Source organism: Cryptomeria japonica, chromosome 7 (genome assembly GCF_030272615.1).
Source record: "Cryptomeria japonica chromosome 7, Sugi_1.0, whole genome shotgun sequence".
Lineage (NCBI taxonomy): Eukaryota > Viridiplantae > Streptophyta > Pinopsida > Cupressales > Cupressaceae > Cryptomeria > Cryptomeria japonica.
In genome coordinates, this window is record NC_081411.1 from 603514497 (window position 1) to 603541807 (window position 27311).

General features: G+C 36.0%; 1 pseudogene; it reads right to left on the reverse strand.

The window, feature by feature from the left end:
- LOC131043316 (replication protein A 70 kDa DNA-binding subunit A-like) overlaps nt 1–25751 on the reverse strand; it is a 43598-nt pseudogene extending 17847 nt beyond the window's left edge.
- Nucleotides 25752–27311: the final 1560 nt, after the last annotated feature.

Consider the following 27311-nt stretch of genomic DNA (forward strand, 5'->3'; position numbering starts at 1 on the left):
GGTGTAACCCTGTGAGTCAGAGTTGAAGGAGTCTCATCATCTGAATCACTAGAATCACTATCCACAATGGAGGAAGCTGGAGGAGGTAGAGAGGATAATCTAGGAGAGCTTTCCTCAAAATGAACACTCCTCTCAATGAACACCTCATGTGTCTCAGAATCCATCAATCTATATGCCTTAACACCCTCAGGATATCCAACAAATATGCAAGGCCTACTTTGAGGTTCCAATGCCTTGTGTTTCTGCAGAGGTATGCGAGCCCGTGTTGGACACCTAAAAACTCTTAAATGTCTCACAATCAGCTTCCTACCAACCCAAGCCTCAAAAAGAATAATACCTTGTAAATCTTTCTGAGGAACCCGATTCTGGATGTGTGTGGTACCACTGATAGCCTCTACCCAAAAGACGGGATCAAGAGAACGTGCATGGATCATATAGCTAGCCATTTCTTTGAGAGTTCTATTATTGTGCTTTGCAACTTTGTTCTTTTGTGAAGTGTATGGAATAGAATGCTGAAGATCAATCCCCTCAAATGTACAAAAATCTTCAAGTCTTTTGTTCACATATTCCCTTCCATTATTTGTACGAAGAATCTTGACCACTTTCCCGAATTGCTTCTCCACACAAGTCTTGAAGTCCTAAATTTTGTCAAATACTTCACTCTTATGAGTAAGAAAGTAGACCTAAGTGAAGCGGGAGTAGTCATCAATGAAGGTGAGGACATAGCGGGCCTTACTAAATGAAGGTGCTGGAAATGGACCTACTACATTGTTGTGAACAAGTTGAAGAACTTCCAAAGCTCTCCAAGATTTCCCTTTATCAAACTTCTCTTCGGGATGCTTGCCCATGGAACAACCTGAACATACACCCTCTGAAAAATTGATTCAAGGTAGACTTGTGACCATGTCTTTAGTGTTGAGTTGCTAAAGATAGCGGTAGTTGAGGTGACAAAACCACTCATGTCATATCTTACTTTCTGAATTTGAATGAGTAAGCAAAGCCCTAGAAGGAGAACTTGGCACAAAGTGGGAGAATGAATAAAGCCTTGAGTTGTCATTGACTTGTCACACTGCTACCAAGGCATCATCATCAAGTTCCTTTACCACAACTGAATCAGGTGTAAACTCAACCTTTTTCCCATTCCCATAGTGAGTGATTTGGTAGATAGAGAGAAGATTGGTAGACAAGTTAGGAACATAGAGAACATTCTCAAATGTTCCATCATCCATGTCAACTGGACCTTCCCTTCAACCTCAACTTGTATATCATCACCTATGTAAATGTGAGGTACCTTTGATGGCTCCAATGAAGAAAATTGCTCCTTTGTGGAACCCATGTGATAAGAGGCACCAAGTCAAGTATCCACTGCTGTGAAGAACCTGTTGTAGCCACAAATGCTTGCCCTTTTCCCTTAGATTGTGAGGAAGAGGAAGGAGATGAATCCTTCTTTGAGTAGGCAGATGGCAAGTTGATATTGTTTTTCTTAAGAAGATTTGTCAACTCATCAATTTGCTTGGTGTGGCATCGCTGCTCATCATGACCATACTTCTTGCAATATGCACAAGTTGGTTTATTCTTCTTAGGTGGAGTCCCCTTATTGGAAGAGGATGAAAAATCACCTTGTGATGGAGAGGATGATTGCCCTTTTTCCTATTGTGGCTTTGACTTAGATTGCTTCTTCTTCTTCTTGGAAACTTTTCCTTGACACCCTCGACTCCCTTGATTAGCCACCAAAGCCTTGGACTTTGAAGACTTGAGAAGCCCCATGTTCAACAACTTAGATTGTTCCAATATCAACATTTTTGTGAAAGCATCAAATGAAGGCATAATGTAGGAACTCCCCACTATCAAACGATGAGTTTGGAAGCTTGAAACAAATGCTACATATTCTGGTGCAAGCTTGTCAAACAAGTTGAATATCAACTGAGCATCCTTTTTGTCAATTCCACAATCCTTAAGCTTTGCTCTTAGCTCATTGGCTTTGGTGACATAATCTTGGATTGTATCAAAATTCTTGGGATCCAAGTTGGTGAGATCATTGTCAATCTCATAACCTCTGATTTCATCAACTTGACCATACAATTTCTTAAACATATCCCAAGCCTCTTTGATTGTAGTACACTTCTCAATGTGAAAAATGAGGTCATCTTATACATACTTACGCAAAGTTCCAAGAGCCATGCAATTATTAGTGAGCCATTCTAACTGAGCATTAGGATCAGCCTTAGGATCAGGTGGTGTTGCTATTGTTCCATCTATGTAATGTGTGAGACCTTTTTCCATTAATTTGCTTCATACTTTAATTTTCCAAGATGCATAATTACGTGGAGTTAAAGGTTGAAATTTATGAGGACTCATTGCAATAAAAATGAAAGAGCACAAGGAAAGAGAGGCACAATCACACAAGACACCCCCCCAAATTCACTCAATCAAAGAAAACCCCTCCCAAAAAAATGATGATTTGACACTTTATACTTAGTGCATGTACAATGGGCCACTTGCAAAAAATAGCAAAGTGGACTTCTAATTTCAACTTTACAACTACCTCAATGAGGCCAAAGGAGACTCAAACTAATAATTCAAGAGATCTAAACTAAGATCCAAGCAAATTACAAGTACCAAGTAGGCCAAAAAAGACCAATATCTGAAAGTACAATATCCATTCAAAATCTCTGAAAACTGATCATAGATTATGAAAGTACACAAAAAAATAATCACTTTAAAAAAAAAATGGCACCTGAAAATGAGGTCGTATGAACACAAACGAAGCCTTTGAAGTTGCAAAATTGAGGATTGGAAAGGTACAACTGAGAGAATCTGAAAATTCTGAAAAACTTGTGCACCAAAATTAGAAAATAACCACACTACTGCGAAGATCACAAAAAAATAGCCCAAATAAAAAAAAATTGCACCCAAAAAGGAGCAAAATTGAGCAAGTTATGAGCCTCCAAAGTTGACCCAAAAATCCAAACTACTCAATGGAGAGGGGCCTAAAATTTTTCAAAAAATGTTGACTGGGCGCTGACTGTGCACTGCTGATTGGGCAGAAAGTGTTGATGTGGTAGCTGATTGGGCCTTCGGGTGACGTGGCAGGCGACTGGGCCTACAGGTGACGTGGCAGGTGGAGATGGGCCTAACTGTCAACGTGGCAGGCGAAGGTGGGCCCGACTGGTGCAGGTCAGAGGTCTACCGGATGGCAGGGCCGAGTCAGTGGCGTGCGGATGGTTGGGCCAGAGGTGGAGGGGCCGACGGAAGGTGCAGTGGTCATTGCTACATGAAAACCGCCACAGGTACGACCTGCAACAACCCTGCAGAATACATACAAAGTATGGAGGGGCAGGGGGGGGCTCTATGGACCCCCAAACAAGTTTTTTTTTTTTTTTCAAAAAAGAAAACCCCATTTTTTAAAAAAAATAAAAATATGCCCCCTTTCAAAAAAAAAAAAATTCGTATTGAAAGATATTTTCAGAATTTATTTTTTTTTAATAAAACATTCAAAAATTTTGTACCGTACTGCCCAAATTGGGCAAAAAATTCCTCCACACCCAAAATTTGACTTTCACCAAAATAGGTCGAGTTTATACTCGATTTTTATGGAAACGGCCTCCCGGACGCAATGGTGAGGTCGAAAACGCTCTAAGATGCCTCCAAAATGCACATAACCTCAAATCCAAAAATAGAAGCCTTCCAAGATGTCTCCCAAAACCAATCAATGAATCCCCAATAGCTCTGATACCATGTGATATTTTTCCAAGATCAAGGGCACAATGAAAAGCATAAAGAGAGATAATAGAATGACAAGAACAAACTGTATTCTCATCAATATACAAATGATCAACTAGATTAACCAATACAATGAATATGAGCCTGCTTTATAGGCAAGGCCATATGGATATACGAGCACGCAATCATGACATGTGGCTCAATGAGAAACAAGGGTAGGTAAGAAATACTAGGGGTAGGTAGGAGAAATAATATAATATTCCACAAGAGGTGGATGACCCACCGAATGTGGAGTGTAACAGCAAGATAAGACCACAAAAGGTGGAATTTATCCTACAAGCTATATCCCTATGTGTACACTTCCCTAAGTGTCTCATATCCAAAATACGAAGAGATGCATTATCCTAAGTTAACTTAAGTAAAGTGTAATAATATTCATGATGAATATTTATTTAAACCAGCAACTCTCTTTGTTTAGTTTAGATTGTTTTCTTTGCTTGCTACTGTGTCTTTGTAACATCAATATCAACAAGATCAAACCCCTCAACAAAGTCAAGTTTCAATATCAACAAGATCAAAACCTCACAACAAACAAGCTTGTCAAGATCAACAAATCAAACATTGCAACATTCTAGAAATGGAGAAACATCTTACATGTTATGATGCTAGGTCTAGACTAATCAAACAAACATCATGGATTGGCATTATGAATTTTGTAGTGAAGGTGAATAATTCATCCCTTTCATTCCTATTCCATTGCAATCCATAGAAACCTTAGCTCAACAGATCAAGACTTTGCAACAACAAATGATAGACATGACTAGTCCTAAAAACCATAGGGGTTGGTTAGAAAAAATGATGATAGATGTGATAACAACGAGGGAATCAGTATCAGACCAACCTTCTTCTTCTTGTGAGACCATTCAAACATGTCAACCTTCATTCTTCAACAAAATCGTTCCTACCTCAGTTCAACCAACATTAGAGTCATGTAAACCTTATTTTTCTTTCAACCCAACATATCAAACATACCAATCACATAAACTCAACATTCAAACCCCTTTCAACCAAAATTAAATCCCATTCAGTCAATGTACAAATCAATCATATTTATCCACCATTTCATCATCCCCTAAAGTAACACAAGAGAAATCCACACCATCTCTATCCAATAACACAATCTCCCAAGGGCTATCCATAGTACAAATCCAATCTAATTCAAGTCATGATTCAAAGGATTTCATTCAAAATCCTTTCTCATCAGGCCAAAGTGTTGAAACCTTCCAAATATCTCCCATGCAAACTCCTTCCCCGTGTCAGGAGGATAATCCAAAATCAAAAGAAATCAGTCATCAAACAAATCAAGATCAAGAACAAACCCTTCCATCCTACCCAATTTTTGATCAAGATCCCACCAACCAAGAATCTTATGATGATCCCCTCATCCTTTTATATTCCTCTCATAATAACACCCTTGTTTCTCAAGAGCAAGATGTTCTTTCAAGTCCCATCCAGCATCCACCTCTCAAGCAAGATCAAGACATACCTTCCATCCTTCCTAAAAATCTCTTTCCAAGTCAAGATAAAAACATCCCTTCACCTTCATGTCCTAAACAAGATCCCATTAGTTATCCAAATCCCAATCAAGATCCCTCCATCCCTTCATTTCCCTATCATTATCCTCCATTTCTTTCACACTATTCTCTCTCAAATGAATTTACCATTTCTCCTAGTGATCTCAATCCCCTTACACAAGTTGTTCATGAACCCCTTATCAATGAAATCACCAATCCATATCATACTACATAGAGAAACTTGTCAACAATTATATGTGAGCCATCATCACATGCCAATGTGGTGACAGAAACAAGCATGGTACCAGCTAATGAAATCAACACCCATATTGTTTTATCATCTTCTTCATGCACAAGCATAGCACTAGCTAATAAGATCAATACCTGGTTGGCTTCATCATACTCTTCAAGTGTATCAATAAAAACAAGCATAGCACTTGCTCATGTCACAACTTCGAAGCCAAAATCTATTTTCCTCGTACACCTACACTTGAAAGACTGGGGGCAAGAAGGTCTACCACAACTGGATTGGTTTGAAAATAAGGAGGCTATAGCAGAAACTGTACATGAAAGACTCCTAGTTGAATATTCTATTGAAAAAGATAGGTTCATCCAACTCTTCAAACAAAGACCAATGAATTATCTACACAAAGTTCATACCAACTCAATAACAACATGCACCTAAAAATATATTACATCTAAGGGTGGGATCATTTCAATTTTTAGTACTGCATTGCATATCTTCATTTAAAAGTACACCATAGTTGCTTGCATATCACCATTGCACAACATATAGCTGCATATCATTATTTCTTTCTTATATAGTTGCATCAATAAAAACATGATTATTGTTTTATTCATTCACCTGTCTGTACTAAAAGGAATGGAGGTTTTCTCATTTCCTAGATACTTGTTCATGATGTCTTTAGGAGGCCTTTAGTCATTCATCTTCAACGTCACCTTGTGATTAAGCTTTATCCATTATTGAGTAGAGGTTTCACTATCAAGTCTTGTTACCCAAAATCTATCAATTGCTATATCTCACATGTTAATCAATAAGCTCTAAGTCATTACAGATACCTAGTTGGTCATGTGGCTAGTGAAAAGCCCAACGTTCTACTTCAACGCCGTTGTAATCGTCATACCCAAGAAGGTTTCATTACTTACAAGTCAAGGCAAAAAACAAAGTGCTATGCCAAAATCAATATCAAAATATCATGGCAAAAAGAGCAAAGATATATAGCTAAAATATCACGCATACAAGTGCAATAATAAAAGTTTGACTATGGAAACATGCAAATAACTCCATCGGGGCTATGGATGCCTGCTGGCAATGGAGAAATATTTGAGAGATTATAGTGCATAACCTCGTCGGAGCCCTAAAATATTGCTAGAAGTGAGGCTCTATCCAGGTTGATTTTGAAGTCAAAATAACCTATGTAGCTAGTCACATAGGATTCCAAGGGTCTTTGATGGTTATAAGAGTAAGAATAAATTCAATTGCACACACATGGGCAAAAGAAGATCAAAGTTTCAAGAATTGATGGATAAGTTTTCCATGCTTCCATTCATAAATCTTGGTCACATAGTGTGTTAGGTTGGATGGTCTAAGGTTTTTTGAGAACAGATTGAACTCCTATCTCTGTAACGTTTCCTACCTTTAATTCAATTAGTGCATTTCAGAATGAAGAACGCACACAATCATCTTTGTTTGAATAGGAACTTCATTTTCATCATGAATCTTGCATTAGCATAACTCATATTGAAAATTCATTGTCTCCATGTGCATTTCCTAGATCATCATATCATACAGGTTTGCATACTTGGGGGCATAACTGAAAAAAATCTAAAAATCGTAAAAAGACTTGAAAAATTAAAAAAACATCAACATACCAAAAACATCAAAAAATTCAAAATTCAAACAAAAATATCAAAAAATTCAAAATCAATCCAAAACATCAACATACCAAAAACATTTGAAACCATAAAAATACCAATACATTCGGAAAAAAGTCCTGAAAAAATTAAAAATCAGAAAACATCAAAATCACAACAAAAACATCCAAATACGATCCTAAAAAAAAGAACAAAAACATTGAGAAAATACCAAAAACCCTAAACATCGAAAAGTTCTTCGAAAACAAACTAAAAATTGAAAAACATCAAAAACTTGCAATAACATGTCTCACAAGAATCAAATATCCTAGCAGCTATCCAACAAACACTTCGCATGAAGTTCACAAAGGATATAACTATCTTAAACCAAACATCTACAATCAAACTAATCAAGTCTTATCAATCGACAATCTATCTTTATCACGTGATCATTATCTTGTTTTAAACAAAAGAGGATACATTTGAAACTAAACAGGTCAGTCTTAAACGGGGTCTGCACCTTTTGTAAACTAGACATTATCAACTATCACATCAAGCAATCACACGAAGACACAGATCAGTATGGCTGCTGGATTTTATCCTAGTTAATTTTTATCTTTTATCATTTGGCGATAGATTATGTTACTATGCTACACAAGGATGTCCACAAGTGACTAGAGGAGCTGTGATGGGCATTATTTTTTTCTTTGTTTGTTGTTTGTGGTGTGAACCAATAAAGTTCTGGGGCAATAGTTTCAGTGGGTGTCTGTGATTGGTACGTTCATTCGGCAAGTATCCCATGAAGGATAACTATGCTTGTGACTACCGCACATACCTCGACCCCTGTTGTTATTCCTAGAATGGAGGGTTCACTCCTTGTCTGCTACATGTTTGTTTCTTTGCAATGAGATATCTTTACATCTTGGTTCTTCATACCTTGATGTACAGAGCTTCATTATTACATAATAAGGTTCGGTGATGAAAATGTTGCACTATGAATAAAGACAAGAAGAATATTCATCATCAATCATATCATTTCACTTTTCTAATCTCATCATGTTGATTATTTTAATCAAGATCATTCTCTTATCAAGCATATTTTCTTGAATCAACCTTTTCAATTCTTTCCAATCATTCTTTCATCTAACATGATCTCTCTCATCACTTAATTCCAATCTTCTCATCTATGATTCTATCATTTTCTCATATCAACTATTTTATCTATCAATCAATTATTCCTCACCTTCATCATTGTGTGGGAGAAAAAGTGACACTAAGCAAACATGCCCTAATCTCACTTTCAACCACACACTTGTGGAATACGAAAGAGCCTAGAGGTATCACACAATTGGCTACTTCTTCTTGTGGAAGAGAGAGCCATGGGCTACCTATTAGGATTTCTATTCCTTTGTTGTAATTGAAAGATGAAATGATGCAAGTTCAATCCCTAACCCCAAAGTGCAAGTATGAACTAATAACAAGATTACAGAATTGAACTTAAATGATGGAAAGCTCTAAACACAAGGACAAGACAAGAATGCAAATGCATACCTGGAGTTAAAATCTGACTGAAAATGTTCGGGACAAGGGCGCGGGCGCCACTGTCCTGATTCTGCACTGAAACTGCACCTGGAACTGCTGTTTTGCACTCTGGAAAACTGTCGGAAATGTTGTCTGTCAGGAGGACCAGGGCGCCCAGCGCCCCTGTCCTGGCAGGACCAGGGCACCCCACACCCCTGTCCTGGTCTTTTGCTTTGAAATTTGGTGGGAAGGTCGGTCTCAGTCTACTTCTCCCGGATCTGCAACTTGTGGCATCGTCCTAGTCCCGAAACCTGCACTTATATCCAACCCTCAAGGGAGGAGTACAAGCCAATCTTCAGTCGGTAATCTCCTATTGTTCTTCAATGTCTTCCAAGCCCTAAATGGATGAATGGAATTGATAAATGCTTGATAGAAGGATGTTGAATGTTGTTGAAGTCTTCAAAGATCTTCTCTTTCGCTGCATATGAGGGTCCTTCAAAGCCAAAAATCGGATCCTTTCAAATGAAGAAAGAGAGCTCTTATGTATGAAACCCTAGGTCTTAATTTCAACTTTAGGCTGACTTAGAGATTGAATCTCCCGCCAATTTCTTGGGGTTAAGCTTTATTTTATGATTGGATCGCGCTCCTAAAATTTTGGGAAAAATGTCCAGGACCATGTTGCACTCCGGGCGCCATGGTCCCGACAACTTTTCACCAAATTTTCAGGGCCGTCGGATACGATGATTTTAGAGCGAATCCCGAAGTTACAGGCGATTTCGAGATGTTTTGACCCCCAAAATCAAGCCCCAAAGTTCAAAATAGGACCTAATTAGGGTTTTTGATTAAATGATGTATTGGAAGAATAAAATGAAAGGGGCACACTTTAATGAAAAGGGCCCAACTTTATGATATGGAAGATGATGAAATAGAACCTTAGACCTACTTAATTTAATTAATTAAGTGCTAAAGGGGAAATGCAATGCAAAATGCAAAATGCGCCAAGGCGGGTGCTAAACTAGGTGTGAAATTGTACTGCTTTAGCAAGTGCGTACAATTTACGACGCTACATTTAGCCCCCACTTTAGCGGTCATATGAACACTACGTGCATATGCAAGCTAAAGTACAGAAAAGTAAACATTATTTGAAAAAGGATATATCCATAAGTCTGTCGAACGAAGCCCCCAGCGGTATCTGCAGTACATAGTTAGGAACCGCACCCTACAAAACACACGTTAGATCACAAAATCACCTAATGCTTACTAAGGAAGGTGATGAAAATTCGAGGGTAGCTATATGCCCCCCCCTATTTCAGCTTGCTAATTTTAGTGAGTTGAAACAGGGTATCATTTTTACCACTTCGAATTGTTAAAGAATATTGATGACAAATGCTCACAAGAAGATTTGATGTGAGATCAAAAACTAATGGAGAATCATTTGGTAAGAAAGAGGACTAAATCTCAATTCCAACACAACAAAGAGTGTGAGGATTTGAGAGTTCTCTAACATAAGATGAAGTATGTAAATGGAAACAAAATGCAAAGAAAAGAAAAGAAAGGCAAAAAAGCATGAATACACACATTGGTGATCCATGAGAAGAATAGTGAGAGAGAAAACATGGACTTCTCGCCCCTAGATCTTGTCTAGGTGATCCATGGGAAAAAGGACATGGAAAACTAGCCCCTAGAGTCTGTCTAGGTGATCCATGTAAGGGAGGAGAGTGAGAAAGTCTAGCCTTATGCCGCTATTTCCACTCAACCTCATGCATGTGTGTGTAAGGGAGGTTAGAAGCACCTCATAGGAGTCTATGCCCGAGTATGCTACAACCTGTATATGTATAGTACAAAAGCGTGACATCTCGCTCTAAGAGTCTGTGCTCTGGTTCCGAGAATAATCACCTTGCATAAAAGAAAAATGGAGACATCTCGCTCTACGAGTCTGTGCTCTGGTTCCGAGAATGACCCATTGCTCAAAAAGTGTAATGTTTACATCATAAGAAAAGTAGAACAAGGATACCTACCTTCATCACAAAAGAAGATACCCCAAAAATGCAACAATGTCATAGATCCAAGCAAGAGAGTTTTGCACTCTTTAAGCAAGGATAAGATAGTTGAAAAAGGGATATCTTGTAGTATGTGTAAAGGAGATCCTTAGAGGAGAAGAGATCTTTGTACAAAAGACACCTATCCCCGAGAGGAATTGTCTAAGAAGAGAATAAGAATGCAATACTTCCTTCTTTTGTGAGGTGAAAGTGATTCTTAATGAAGGATGACGCTCTTTTTAACCCAATTGGGAGAGTGAATTCATTATGGATGTATTTTACCAAGTACAAAAGAGGTTGTAGTCAAGGACTTACACCTCTTGTAAGAGAGAATCCTTGAACAAACAACAACAAATGCATACAAGGAATAACATCAAGTAATAAAGTTCACACCATCCACAAAATAGGAAAAAGTGGATCCTTAGATAAAAATAAGGAAAGATCATTGCCTCCCAAGGATAAGGACAATGAGAAGGACTTACACAATCTTCTAGGGAGAGATTTGGACATAAGCAAAAGAAGAGATGTATGAAATCACTCTTGTCCCCATAGGAACAAGAAAATTAGGCTATTATGTTGCTTCAAAAAATATGATTGCACTTGAAATTGTACCATCATGAATGACAATGAGCCCCCAGTAAATGAGCTACCAATGTCACATAATGATGAGCAACATAATAGCCATTAATGTTATTTAAAGACATGATAGACTAAATGAGGTATTTGAATATGACATGTTAAATGCTCAACTATAAGTGAGATCAAAAACATGTATAAAGTGATAAAATTGAAGAAGAAAAGTCACAAGAAATCTTAGAAGAGGGATGAGTGTAATTTATTAGAGCCTTATCCCTGGAGGAAAGGACTTTATGATAAATAGGAGATAAAGATTCATAAGTGGATTTAGAAATTTAAGGGGATTCATAAAGAGATTTGTTCATTTCCAAGATTTCCTTATGAGGGGAATGAGAGTTGATAGAAGTAGAAGATGATTTAGTTGAAGTGAGATCATCATCACTACTAAATATAGCATTCACATTGAGAGATGGTCTTTTAGATGCTTTGGTATGTTTGCAGGGATTATAGCCGAGTCCAAAGGCATAATTGTGAAAATTAGTCTCTAGAGGAACTTTTATCCCTTGTTCATGAGCGCCACAACCATTTCCATGATACCCATGCTTAGCAAAAATGTGAAAACCACGACTATAACGATCAACCATTTCAGGAAGAGAAGGTGGTTTTTCATAAGACAAAGAATCAAACTCTTCAGAATTAGAAGTGTGAGGAGAAGAAGTTTTAGAAGCGGCCACAAAATTATTACTCATAGGTTCAGGTAAGACTGATTGATCTCTAGTTTCTTCCTTCTTTTTAACTTTAAACTCTCTAGGAGGAACCCTATACTCACCTACAAAGGTGAGATTAAAGTCAAGAGATCCCCAATCGTCATCTGCGAGAACCTTCTCAGGATCAAAAGCCTTTTTATGCGTATATTCAAGTCGAGAAGGATCTTCTTCAGGAGCTTCAGACTCATCCAAAGAATTTTGATTACCAGAGGGTAAGGATTCATCCATAGGTATCTTGTTCAAAGAGTCATTACTAGAAGAGGAAGGCTTAGATGAACTCCCTTTGGAAGTAGATGTTTGCAAACAAGCTTGAAAATTAGTATCACCTATCAAGGTATATGTCTTATTGTTATAAATGAATTTAACTTGTCTATGCAATGTAGAGGGGACAGCTTGCATACCGTGAATCCAAGGTCTCCCTAATAACAAGTTGTATGTTAGATTTCCCGACATAACATGGATAGGAGTAGGCAAAGTAACAGGTCCCACTGTGATGGGTAAGGTGATAATACCTAATGAAGACTTAGCCACATTATCAAAGCCTCGAATGGGATGAGAGTCAGGCTCAATAAGGGATGTATCCACATTCATCTTATGCAATAGATTAATGCTACACACATTAAGGCCAGAGCCATTATCTACCAGTGTTCGTCTTATAGCAGTGTCATTTATGATAACCACAATCATCAAGGGATCATATTGATGTTGAATTTCACTAGTAGGCAACTCATCTTGAGTAAACACAATTTGAGCTTTAGGATTCATCACAGAGTTAACCAAAGACACTATATTACTAGATGTATTAGGTGGAGGAACATTCAAATCTTTCAAGGAATCTTGTAACATTCCATGATGAGCGGAAGAAGTTTGGATCAAATCCCAAAGGGATATCTTAGCAGGGGTAGCTTTAAGTTGTTCTATGAGATCATATTCCTTACCAAGAACTTGTGAAATCCGTGGAGCTTGAGGAAGAATAGGTTGGGAAGGAGGAAGTGAAGTTGGGATAACTGGAGGAGGATTAGGCTGCCTATTGTTTCTAGTATTATAAGTATGGGCAACCGCATGATAACTCTCTCTAGTCAATTGCTTAGCATACTCATAAGGACTCTTAGAGGAATAACCTCCTTGCACAGTAATAACAGGTTTCTTAGGAGTGCAAAAAGAATCATTAGCATAACCACCTTGAACCACTAAGATAGGCTTATTTAAAGGTTGAGAATTTTGAGAAGGACAAGCACCTTGGATAGTGAAGAGAGGTTTGTTAGGTGTTTCATTCACATGTATCAAATTGATTGAGGATGGTTTAGAGGAATGAACAAAAGTGTTGGAAGAATTATTGATAGTCTTCTCTTGCACTAAAATCTTATCACAGATTAGATCAATTTTAGGAGAGAGACAAGGGATAGGCATTGATGTTCTAGTAGGAAGAGTAATACTAGGAAAGGTCATATCATCCTCTATCATCAAAGGATCTACATGGGGAATAAACTTTCTAGGAGAAGGATCAACATTACTCTCTAAAGTCTCACTTTTGAGAGAGAGATCTTTGAAAGAGATGTTAACCATCTTGCTTTGAACTAGGGTTTCCTTATGAGTAGAACCAAGTTGAGGAAAGGGAGAATAATTGCGATTCAAGGAAGGGGAGAAACTATCAAGGGAGTTTCCAATCTTGACTTCATCCTCTTTGGCTAGGGTTCTCTCACAGGGTAGAGAATAATCAACACCTTCTTCTAATGGTTCATCCCAAATAGTGAAGTTGTTGAAAGGAATGTTTGAAGCATTGTCAATTTCGGGAGAGGAGATAACATTGTTTATTAATTCCTCATCCTTAGGAGGGAGAGCATCAATAGATGTGTTAAACTCATCCTCTTTCCTCAAAATATGTTCAATATGATCTTTAGGGGAGAGAGAATTAAGGAAATTGCTTATTATTTCATCTTCTTTCTCTAAGGGATGCTTATGGGTAAGACCAACTTTAGGAGAAGGGTAAGCATTTACCATTAATTCATCATCTCTAGTGGGAGTTTTGTTGGAAAAGGAAATGCCATCACTAGGAAATGTAGGGATAATGTCATCTTCTTGCACAAAAGGATCCTCATGAAGGGAGCATTTTTTAGGAACCACAAGGTCATCAAGGGCATCATCCAACAAAGCATGATCATATCTATTAAAAGGTTTATCTTTTGATTCAAAAGGAGATATCTCTTCATAGAGGGGATCATTGAAAACAACCATGTTACTAGATTTAGTGGAAGAGTTGATAGGAATGTACCCTTGAGAGGAATCATTCGACTTATCTTTCTCATCACAACGAAATGTCATAGTAACAATGTTTATGAGTTTTTGGTAAAATGAAGGTTTGGTATTTTTAGGATTCAAAAACTCATCTAAAGCTTCATCTAATTCATAATCATCATAGATATGAACATCTTGCAAATAAAAATCTGACATTTTGAAATAAAAATTGCATAAAACCTAAACACACAATGCAAAGAAACAAAGAAACACACTCTTTCTTTTCCCTCTTTTTTTTCTTTTTTTTGTTTTTTTATGAAAATGAAACTTAAATGAAACACACTAAATCTAGATCTAGATCTAACAAATGCAATGCAAGAGAAGGCAACAATAGATTCACGTCGGGTTCACCAAAATGTGTGGGAGAAAAAGTGACACTAAGCAAACATGCCCTAATCTCACTTTCAACCACACACTTGTGGAATACGAAAGAGCCTAGAGGTATCACACAATTGGCTACTTCTTCTTGTGGAAGAGAGAGCCACGGGCTACCTATTAGGATTTCTATTCCTTTGTTGTAATTGAAAGATGAAATGATGCAAGTTCAATCCCTAACCCCAAAGTGCAAGTATGAACTAATAACAAGATTACAGAATTGAACTTAAATGATGGAAAGCTGTAAACACAAGGACAAGACAAGAATGCAAATGCGTACCCAGAGTTAAAATCTGACTGAAAATGTTCGGGACGGGGGCGCGGGCGCCACTGTCCTGATTCTGCACCTGAAACTACACCTGGAACTGTTGTTTTGCACTCTGGAAAACTGTCGGAAATGTTGTCTGTCAGGAGGACCAGGGCACCCCACACCCCTGTCCTGGTCTTTTGCTTTGAAATTTGGTGGGAAGGTCGGTCTCAGTCTGCTTCTCCCGGATCCGCAACCTGCGGCATCGTCCGAGTCCCGAAACCTGCACTTATATCCAACCCTCAAGGGAGGAGTACAAGCCAATCTTCAGTCGGTAATCTCCTATTGTTCTTCAATGTCTTCCAAGCCCTAAATGGATGAATGGAATTGATAAATGCTTGATAGAAGGATGTTGAATGTTGTTGAAGTCTTCAAAGATCTGCTCTTTCGCTGCATATGAGGGTCCTTCAAAGCCAAAAATCGGATCCTTTCAAATGAAGAAAGAGAGCTCTTATGTATGAAACCCTAGGTCTTAATTTCAACTTTAGGCCGACTTAGAGATTGAATCTCCCGCCAATTTCTTGGGGTTAAGCTTTATTTTATGATTGGATCGCGCTCCTAAAATTTCGGGAAAAATGTCCGGGACCATGTTGCACTCCGGGCGCCATGGTCCTGACAACTTTTCACCAAATTTTCAGGGCCGTCGGATACGATGATTTTAGAGCAAATCCTGAAGTTACAAGCGATTTCGAGATGTTTTGACCCCCGAAATCAAGCCCCCAAGTTCAAAATAGGACCTAATTAGGGTTTTTGATTAAATGATGTATTGGAAGAATAAAATGAAAGGGGCACACTTTAATGAAAAGGGCCCAACTTTATGATATGGAAGATGATGAAATAGAACCTTAGACCTACTTAATTTAATTAATTAAGTGCTAAAGGGGAAATGCAATGCAAAATGCAAAATGCGCCAAGGCGGGTGCTAAACTAGGTGTGAAATTGTACTGCTTTAGCAAGTGCGTACAATTTACGATGCTACAATCATATTTCATTATTCATCCAATTTTGAGCTATCATTTGTCTTATACAGGATGTATCCTCCGTGAAACTAGACGTATTGATGATTTTTGTCTTATACAAGATGTGTCCTTCTTGAACCAAACTTTATCTTTATCAGATCAATCCTATCAATCAAATTAATCCTATCAATCTCATCAATCACACCAATCCTATCAATCGATCATTCAGTCAATCTTCCATTCATTCTAACCATTTCTTCTATCCAATCAAACTCATTTGTATCATCAAGTTAACCATTCTTCATCTCTCATCTAACATTCTTCTTCTTTCGAGAGATCAGTCATGCCTTCAATGCACAAACAATATCTCGAGGGGGCATTATACCCATAACATTACCGAGCATACTAGGGCATACTTTTATTTTATTTTTCATTTTCTTTGAAACAACGTTGCTTCAACATTGTCTCAAAGAGGGGCAAATATAGACACTGAAAAATGTCTTTTTCATCATGTAGTAATTATTCATCCTAATTAATTAAGTAATTATTTAATTATTTAATTAAGTTAATTATTCTTCTAAACTGGCTTAATCATCACATTCAACATTTCTAATTATTCAATTTCCACTTCTTAATTAATTAATCATTTAACCCCTTTCTCAAATATTAATTAAATACTATTTATTTAATTAATTATGATTAATTACTTGATTAAATAATCTTTATTATTTAATTAATTCAATTTCTAATGTTTAAATAATTTCATTTAAATTAATTAACTTATTCCTCCAAATTCCTCAAATTCTAATTTCAAATAATTTCATCTAATTTCATTTCTCCCAAATTCACAATTTCCCAAATGTGGATTTCAATTAATTCTATCTAATTTCAAATCATCAAATTCACATTTCACTAGATCTGAATTTTAGTTAATTTCATGTGCATTTCAACATTTGAAAGTCCAAATTCAAATCCAAATTGAAAATGAAAATCAAATTCAATTTCAAAATCCTATAACACATGTTAAAATCATAACTGATTGATCAAATCAGTTATCTAACTAGTTAACTCAGTTAACTCTTGAATCTCCCCTTTTCACTCCAAATCAGCTTTTTCTGACTAATCCATCAATTCAGTCTTCTGATCCATCAATTCAGTCATCTCCTTCATCATCTCAGCCAATTGGATAATCTATTTAGTTGACTCCCCAATCAATCCTGCTAATAGATATCAAATTGAGTTCACTCTTCAATCAATCTCAGTTGACTACCAATCAACACTTCAGTTCAAATCCTCACCCCTTCTGTGTTGAAAATCTATAAATTCAACCTCTTTTCTCATTTCAATCTAGAATCATAGTCTTCAAAATAGTTGCTAATCTATGCAGGAAATCAGTGCAATACCTGAGATCCAATTCAACAACTAAGGAGAATAGCAATGGAAGCTTTGTCAAATCGATTGAGGGAGTCTTAATTCAATTGATTTTACATTATTCGATTGTTATTTAGGATTAATTTTAATTAGATTAGAGTTTGTGATTCGCTCTTATAATCTAATTAGTTATGATGATTTTAACCCTAATACACTCTTATTTTGCCACCATTAGAATCAATCAAGTCAAAACTGAAAAACTTTTCCATTTCCTTTGGTGTTGTTAAAATGGCGAAGTTGACCCTTTGTAGTGACTCTTGCCTTTATCATACTTCTATTTTTGTATGGATTTAATGTTGCAATAGGAATGATTCTTGTAGGTGTGTCATTTTGTGCAACAATTAGGTGATCGCAAGGATTGCTTGAAGGATTCACACCTAGGTCATCATAATGAGGAGAAAATATTATTCAAAAGAAAATTTTGGCTTTTTGAAGAAAGTCTATAATCCCTATACAACATGCAATCAACAAAGTCAACATGGATATTTACAAAATTTAATTTAATTGGGACGTACCTGCAAAATTCAAATTACACAAAGTAGAACTGTAGCATCGTAAATTGTCATCGAGTCAATTTACACCTCATGGTTGTGCCCCTATTTTAGCACGTCTCTCCCTCATCTCCTATTCGAGTCCATTCAGTGCCTTAACTCCAACTTTTATTCCACATACACTTACCAAATGATCCTTCGGGGCTATGTCCTTATCCTTGAGGCCAATTTAAGGTCCCTGATTGAGAAGGAAAAGGCGCCTTGGTCCTGGACTAGAGTGTCTGGCACCCTGGTCCCCCTCAATGGGACCCATTTTTTAAGAGGAGGGTGTGACCTATCTCTCTAGTGGGAAATGAATTTGGTGACTCTACGTGACCATTGGAGGCCAACCTAATCAGTAAATTGACCTAGATCATCATATATAAAGGAATTTGATAAACCTAATTTCATCCTAAGCATTTTAAGTCTCCATATTCAAGCAATCAAGCATTTCTAGAGATCTTCAAGGCTATTTTCTCCATTCGATCATTGTGGAGCAAGTTACATCATCCATATGCAAGCATGTGTGTGTGATTAGGGTTTTGCCATGTTCATGCCATTTCATACAAAATATGTGATTATATTCAAGAAGCAAAACATCATTATCAATCATCACAAATCTAAGGTATATCTTTCCATTGCTTGTTTTAGTATTTGCAATATTTCATTCAAGGTTAATTCCTAAACCGGGGTTTGACTTAGGCAAACCCCTATTCCCAACCTATTTACATTCTCTAGTGTGAGAAATAGTAGGTATGGCGCTGTGATCTTCAGGATTGGTTTTATTTACAGTGATGAACTGATCCCCCATTAAAGTGCGAAAAGTGCAGAGGACCAGAGCGACCAACATCTCAGTCCCGACGAATCAGGAGATCCTTCTAGGAACAGGTCCAAATTCTATTATAATCCTTAGATCTAGGTTCATGGCTCGATTCAATGACTCTAGCTTACTGTCCATGCATTTTTACATCAATTCCGACATATTTGCACTAATTTCAACATCTTCAACAAATCAATTCAATTCAAGGGAAAGAAGAGGCTCATCCAATACCCCTTGGAATTAGATCAAAATCTAGATCTATTAGGTTTAAATCTATCTAATTCCTATATTTCCCTAATGTAGTGGTCCCCAAGTAAAAATTAGTAGTTTCCATACATTTAATGGTGAAAACCCTAATATTTTCACCATTACAAGAACCTAGTAAGATAAGTATAAAATTACATTTAAAAAAAGGTAGGCAACTCTTATGTTTCAACTTGTAATCTATACAAAAGAAATCTATGACATAAAACTTGATATATCTTAACATTCAAAAAAGAAGATTTTAAAATGATAGCAAGCCATGTCACTTCTTCATAGACCCATCGATGTGATTTGGATACAAAGATACCTCTAAAACATTTATGTAAAATTGGCATGAAACCAAAAAATTTGCAGAGATGTAAAATCTATATACCAAATCAAAATATTTCAGAGAATTGTCATAATTTGTCCCTCAAATTGCACACTTGAAATGAGAGTTATTCTAGAAGATGATTAGTAGGTAATTGACTCAATAATAACTATGCTTGGGCATGACAAATTTGGACGGAGATTGAAAATCGAAGTTTTTGCAGATTTCTTCTTGTATAGGGTTCCAGGTCCCTTCAAAACTTGTTTTCCCTTATTCAAAAACTATGCTTGGGCATGAAAAATTTGGAAGGAGATTGAAAATTGAAGTTTTTGCAAATTTATTCTACAAGTACTATAAGTGAACTCAATAGGGATGTTATCAAAACTCTCTAGCTCACTTGTGAAGGAATCAAAATCATCCCAAGTGCATCTTGATTGTGCTCCAATAAAATTTGATTCCCTACTCTGTGGCTAATAATTTGTTAAACTTCTTTAATTGGAATAAAAGTTGAGATTGTCGCATTAATAAAAAATATTATGTATCAATAGGAGGATCATGGCATCATTGTGCTATCTCTCATATATTTGTGTCGATATTCATGCACAATATATTTCAGTATTCCTTGTCAATGTCTCCTTGGGGTATTTACAATGTTGCAGGGATGGGGATGTCCTGAGGATGGAGAGACATGGAAAGAACATCCCCTCCTTGTCCCTTTTTTTTAATAATTTGGGGATTTCCCTAGAATTTCTTTCCAATGTGGGAGGCATTCAGAAGGACATTCCATGGGACATCTCCAATTTATGAGGATGCTAGAGGGAGGACCTGTCATCCGTGATATTAGGATGTCCCCTACCATATGGTTTTCTTATGTCTAAAGATAATGAAGATTGCAAAAGTGGATAGGTTCATACTCATGGAGGTGTCAATGAAGAAAGGAGGATTTATGAATATGAGTATGAGTATGGGAGATGGAAATGTAAATACTTAGGATCACTAACAAACTTGGTACATGCGATTAAGCAAGGTTGGATTTTTTTATTTATTTTTTGTGAATTGTTTTAATGATGTTGATGATCTAGGCCTCTAGGAATGTTTCCTATACAATAAAATTTTCGCTTCAGCTTCCTCTGTTTCAAGGATTTGGATTGACATTTTTTTGGACTTGCAATTTCCCCTTTTATTTGCATAGGACGAATTTTCTGAGAAGTTAGTTAATAAAAAATTAACAAAACACTTCAATCATGGGAATAATAAAAACAAATGTAACAACAACTGGGTTTCAGGCATACATTTGACAAAGTTTTGTCACTGGTGGAGTATACAATAGTGGTTTTAGCAAAACTTTGCAACACTATTATATATATAGTATAAACTATTTTTTATTTGACAATTGTCATTAACATTTATGATTTGACAATTGACATTGCTACCAATTATCAACTGTGTGATTTTCTTATCTTTATCAATCAATTTAGAATCTAGATACATACATGGGGGTGTTATAGTACTTCCATGACCATCATTCTATACCTTATTAAAATAACTTATGTAGGATGCTAAAGAGATTAGCTTTGCAGTGTGCATTGCCATGAAAATGTCAATTACTTATATAATTATATTTTGTTTAGAAAGATAAGTCTATTTTTCTATTTGTAGTCTCTGATGTAAACAACTTTATAAGTTAATGTTATGGATGGTGCCAATCCATTTCCTACTGAATTCTTCCAAGTGTTGTTTAAGGGAATTCCATTTAAAATGTACTATCTAAGACTATTAATTAATAAATTAAGTACTAAAAATTATGTGCTTTTTGTTATTATAGTTGCAAAATTCATAAAAGGTTTTTATAGTTTTGTTGTCTATATAGTCTTTGATATAAGGTTTATCTAGTGTTTGTTTGCAACCTGGTAGAGGGTATATGGTTTCTACTTTCAAAAAAAAAAGAGTGGCACTTTCCTTTTTGCATATGCATGAGATGCTTTATACCTTCTTTACTTGTCGAGGAAACATTTTGAGATACTTTCAGAATATAAATTTGCACATTCTATAGAGGCTGTCATAGTTTTATTTTCGAGACCACGACTACTCTATTGTCTTTGCTTAGTATAGGTGACTCTGAAGCTTATTGTCAATTCTTTTTGGATGCTATGCTAGTCATTGAAGGTGGGATTTAAAATGTTGACAAACAATTTGTTTTTCATGTGCTTGTTGTTTTGATAAATAAATACTTAATTCTGAATAGATTTTGATCCAAAAAAATTAAACTTAATAATTTTTAGTTACTTTATGGCAGATCTTTTGTCTGTTGCATCATTCTATGCCACAAAATCAGACTTCACATCTTCTACTACTTTGTCAATAACATGCTTTGGCAAGTCATTTTCAGAAGTTTATAGCAACAGTTTTGTAACACCTTTCTGTGATCTCTCTAATCACTCATATTACAAGAGACACATTCTAGTAGCCATTTTCTAATTGGATTTTGATATTTCTTAATAGATGCCCGATTGAAAGTAGATTTCAAGTGGAAGCCCTTATTACCTCATCATTCATTTCCAAATGTTGTGGTTTACTCTGCTATGAAAAGGTTTACTACAAAGGGTAAGCTTAATTTTCTTCTGACAAAGCATACGAACTCTTCATGGTGTTGATATTTAAATAGTGTGTTGTTTGAATTTAGTTAGATTTATTTTTAATGTTTATATGTTAGTATCCTATGCTACATGATGATACAAATAACACTTATCAGAGAGAGAGAGACATTAAACTAGTCAATATCCAACAGAGTTTGGCAGACATGATAGGCTTGACAATTATTCCACTTATTTTATTTTTAATTTTTCAATATGGAACTTTCCAAAGTTATCTTGTCTTTAAATGGTCTATTGTAACAACAATAGAAATGGGCTATAAGCCATTTTTTATCGTAACCTGATGACTTTTATTATAAAAGTAGGATCTATAACACAATAATTTAATAACATAAAAGTATTAATATAAGGTCAAGGAATTAGTAGAAGCAATTATAGAGAATTACAAGCTGTGACAAAATGTTTAATAGTTAAAAAACTTTGAATCTTCATACTGCAAAGACCACAAGTGAATGTAAGCCAAAAGTCAAAAGATCAAATGCTAGCTAGCACCAATAACCCACAACACCACATATAGTAATAATATTGATAACAAAGGATCTCAAAATAATTTGACTACCCCAAAAAGAGGAAAAACCAAAAGGCAATAATCCATAATCAAGTACCTGCTAAGTTTAATTACAATATATTTAGATGAATTTGGAAGAATTGCAATTTAGGTTTGGGTTTAGAGTTAAAGGATTCAATTTGACTTAGTATTAGGGTTCAATTTTGTTTGGTGCTAAGATTTAGGTTCGATTTAGTTAAATATTAAATGATGGATTAATTCTATTAGTTTGAAAATATGTAATGAAGACATATTAATTAAAAATGAGGCCACTTGATAAGACACTAATTAGGGTTGTCATTTAATTAGAAAATCTTTAAAATAGGGTTAGTATAAGGCTCAATTCAAGGTTAAGGGTTAAGGTTCAATTTGGTAAAGTGTTACTTGATTAGGGTTTAATTTGGTTTAATGTGTAATTTGGCTTAGGGTTAAGGTTAGGGTTCAATATGGTTTAATGTTAGATTTGATTTTCAAGGTTGATTATTTCTATATCTTCACTAGGATTCTCTATGAACTAAAGATTTGGATTTAATTCAAGATTTAGGGTTTGGGCTCAAATTGGTATTAGTTAAGTTTGAATTTAATTTTGAACAGAATATGACTTAAGGTTTCATTTGGTTTAGTGTTAGAGTTCAATTTGGTTTAGTGTTAAGGTTAGGGTTCAATTTGGTATAGGATTAAGGTTCAAAATGGTTTTGTGTTAAGGTTCAATTTGGTTTTATTAGGATTAGGGTTAGGGTTGGGGTTTAATTTGATTTATAGTTTAGTTAGGTTTAGGGTTAGGGTTCAATTTGGTTTAGTGTTAGGTTTATAGTACATTTTGGTTCATGGTTAGGATTAAATTTTTAAAATGTTTAATGTTTAATTAAGATTAGGGTTAGAGTTCAATTGAGGGTTAGGGCCACAATTAAATTTATTTTAGGTTTAGGGTGGAATTTGATTTAATGTTAAACTTATGTATCGATTTAGTTTAGGATTTGGGTTCAGTTTGGTTTAGGGTAATATTTAAGGGACCTCTTGGTCTATTTTTCTTTCCATTTCATAGATTATAGTGTGATTCAAAACATTAATTCAAAAAATTATCACCTAATAAAAACTGAGAGATTTTTATAATAATTACATGATAGTTTATGAATTAATATTTCTAAAGTTTTCATGATTTAATTTTTTAATTATAGACTATATTATGTATATGTGAAGATTAATAAATTTCACCATCTTTCATCACATGCCAAGCCTTATTATTGAATTATTTTTATTGTTCAAAGATATAGATATGTTTGGCCACTTTTTTTGGCTAATAATATTGGTTTACTTTCTCATAAAACATTATATATAATAGGAAGAAATAAATCTTTATAGATTTTTTTAAAATAATATTTTTCTTACTCTATTCATATTTATAGATATGAAAAAATAATTTTAATATAATCTCAATTTATTTATGGTAATTAAATTATAGAAACAACATGGAATTGAGAATTAAATGTAAAGGGAAGTAATAGATATTTAAAAATAACAATTTTGTTTTGATTAATTAAAAACAGGTTTTTGAAAGGAACCCATAACCTTGTTACAAAGTAGGAGAAAGATAAAGCATAAAAGAGGCATAAAACAACAGTGCCTGATCACCCACACATAGAACAATTCCTAGTCAAAACAAAAAGGGAACACCAGACAAAGGACGCAACACTAGACAACCAAAGGAAAGCACAAAGACAACACAAGGACAACTAAATGTTTCTCATAAGTTCTTCAGCATGAACCACCATATGCTTCATATTGATCATAGAATTTTTCATTTCTTCCAGCTCTTTTTCCTTTATATCAACCTGTTTCCGAGTTTTGGCCCTTGTTCTTTTTTCATGACCCTTCTTCTCCATCTAATCCTTATCATCCTCCTTGCCTTTAATCTGTTCAAATTTGTTAATCAGGATGTTAACATGGTCAATAGTGGCCTTAAGGATCTGAAAGTTTTGCTCAGGAATCCTCTCCACGGTAAGCTCCATCATATCCACTCTGTTGACCAGATTGTTCAGGTTAGTTTCCAGGCCCTTAGCATCTATGTTCCCTTCTAGCTCCTTCACCTTCTTTTCCATTTCCATATTTTACTAACCATAGCCTCAATTGCTTCAGCCTTCTTAATAGCAACCATTAATTCTTTTACGTTTTCAGAGAGAGGCTTCTCACCCATAGTAGCCTTTTTTATCGCATTGAGGTCAGTCTTCAAGTCACTAATCTCTTTCGCCATTTTGCTAATGACCTCACAAAAACCCTTGATGTTGTCATTACCAATATCACCATGACAGTCATTTTGATTTCCCATTTTGTTCTCCTGACCCTCATTCTACATTCTCTACGTGCTCAGGTTCTCCCCATGATCACCATTTAACATATAATCTTCCTCCTTACCCTTCTTATTATTGGTTTTTTCAACCTCAATATCCTCATCAAAAGAAATAATAATCTTCCTTTTCACCTTGTTTATCCCCTTATAGGTCTTCTTGGTCCTTTGGGTTTGCTTACCGATACCCTTTCTCTTCTTTTTTTTTATCAATTTATCATCAAAAGACTCATCCTCAGAGTCCGAAAAGTCAGAATCCACAATAGTCCCCTTGCTTTTTCCCTTGGTCTTCCCCTTGTTGCTGAAATCCCCAAACTCACCTTTAGTTTTAGAGTAGAGATTGAACCCACTATTCTCACTTTCAGTATCATCATCCCTAATTTTTTTGCCTTTACTAATGGGTTTCTCAATAGTTTTCCCTTTCAACAGCTTATAAACTAAAACCATTAAACCCTGGTGGAGGGCATGGTCTCTTTGAGAGTCTTTCTGCACTTCTCTAATAGTATGATCCATAGAGAAAGCAAGATAGTAAGGCAAACTTACCTTGTCACAATGACGAAAGTGATTAAGCTGCACAAAATGATGCCCATAAGCCCTTGTGAGTTTCCCATCCAGAGTAATGTAGCTGAAGGTGGCAAATAGCACAAACCTCCACGGCCTACAAATACGCTTAGGGGAATGATAGGGATTATCCACCTTCACCAATTTCCTTTTTTCTCCATCAGTGACACGAAACCTATCCGCAGCCTTGTCAGACACACTTTGATCTCCGTAAAATTTAATATCTTCTTTAACCATACCCGTAGCTTCAGCAATGACATCTTCGTCCACCTTCTTCATCTGGGTACCAAGAAGAACCTACCATTCTTCCAGTTTTTTATGAAATGCTTAGTGATAGTAGGGTCTTTGCCGCAGAGCCTTTCCATAAAAACACTCAAGCCTCCCTCTTGGAGAATCTCCCAGACTTCATTGTTTTTCTTCTAGTCCGAGCAAGAAGCCAGTTCAAACCTCTTTTTATTACCTCCCATATTACCCTTAATTTCACAATTCTTCCTTGTCTCAACTTTGTGATCTCTGTGAAGAAACCTAACAATTTTGTTGTTGTTATGAAGAACCACCTAGAATCCGTGCAAAGTAAATATGATATGACTAATAATAAAACAAGACTCACCGTCGTGGTGAGTAATCATAGAAAAATGAGGAAAAGGCATTAGAAATTGTGATTAGCAAAGACATGTTGCTTCATCTAGATACGGTCCAGTTCAATCAAAGATTTTGCCTCACACTTGAGATTACTCTCACCATAAAGGGCAATGATTTTGTCAGAGCGGCAAGCTAGATTGGCAGCCCAATCAACACATTTGTTGGCTTCTCTATATACATGTGTGAAAATACACATTTCAAAAGTTTCACTAATTTCCTTCGCAGTTTTGATGGTATTGTGTATAGACCAAGAGGGAGGGAAAACGGTATTCAAGCAATTAATAATGTTCAAAGAATTGCCTTCAACCCAAACTTTAGTGCAATTGGATTCCTTAGCAAGAGCCAACCCATGATAAGTAGCAATGGCCTCGACAACATGGTTGGTTCGATTACCTATAGGAATACATTTGATAGCTTTGCATATTCCCCCTTCATCCCTTAAAACCACACCGCACCCTACATTGCCAGGGTTACCCTTGGAAGCACCATCAAAGTTAATTTTCATCCATCCATGAGGGGGGCATTCCCATCTTGCCTCATCTCTAGGATTAGCATGTATGATGTCACTCCCCTTAATTCTCCAATTCTTGAAAATGATGTTATCGTCTTGATCTTTGGGGTTCGTTATTCCACGAGTGATGTAGAGGTTCTCCACCATATGTCTTTTGATTTTCCCAAAAATAATTTGAGTTTTTGAAGCCTTATCTTTGAACACTCTATCATTTCTTTCTTTCCAAATTCCCCAACAAATATGAGGTAAAGAAAATCTCCATAACAAAGTGACTGAATTGTTGTTCGAAGGATGGAACTAGGAATTAAAAACATATTGGACAGCTTCAGGGAAGACCCATCTAACATTGAAGTTGTCCAGACATCTAGCCCATATATCAGCAGAGAAGGGACAATGGATAAACATGTGATTAATGGTTGCCTCATTTTGCATACAAAGATGACAAATACTAGGCAAACAAAAACCTCTAGTTTTGAGATTGTCAGTTGTCAGGATCTTATTTTGAAGGACAGTCCAAAAAAAATATTAATCTTGGGAATAAGTCCTTTCACCCAAGCCTTAGCCCAGCAAGGACTCTCTTGATTTGAATATTGCTGAATATAAAGAGAGGAGACAAAAAAAATTACCATCAGCAGTAAGTTTGCAGATAAGCTGGTCCTCGTCATCAACCACCACCACCACAGAAT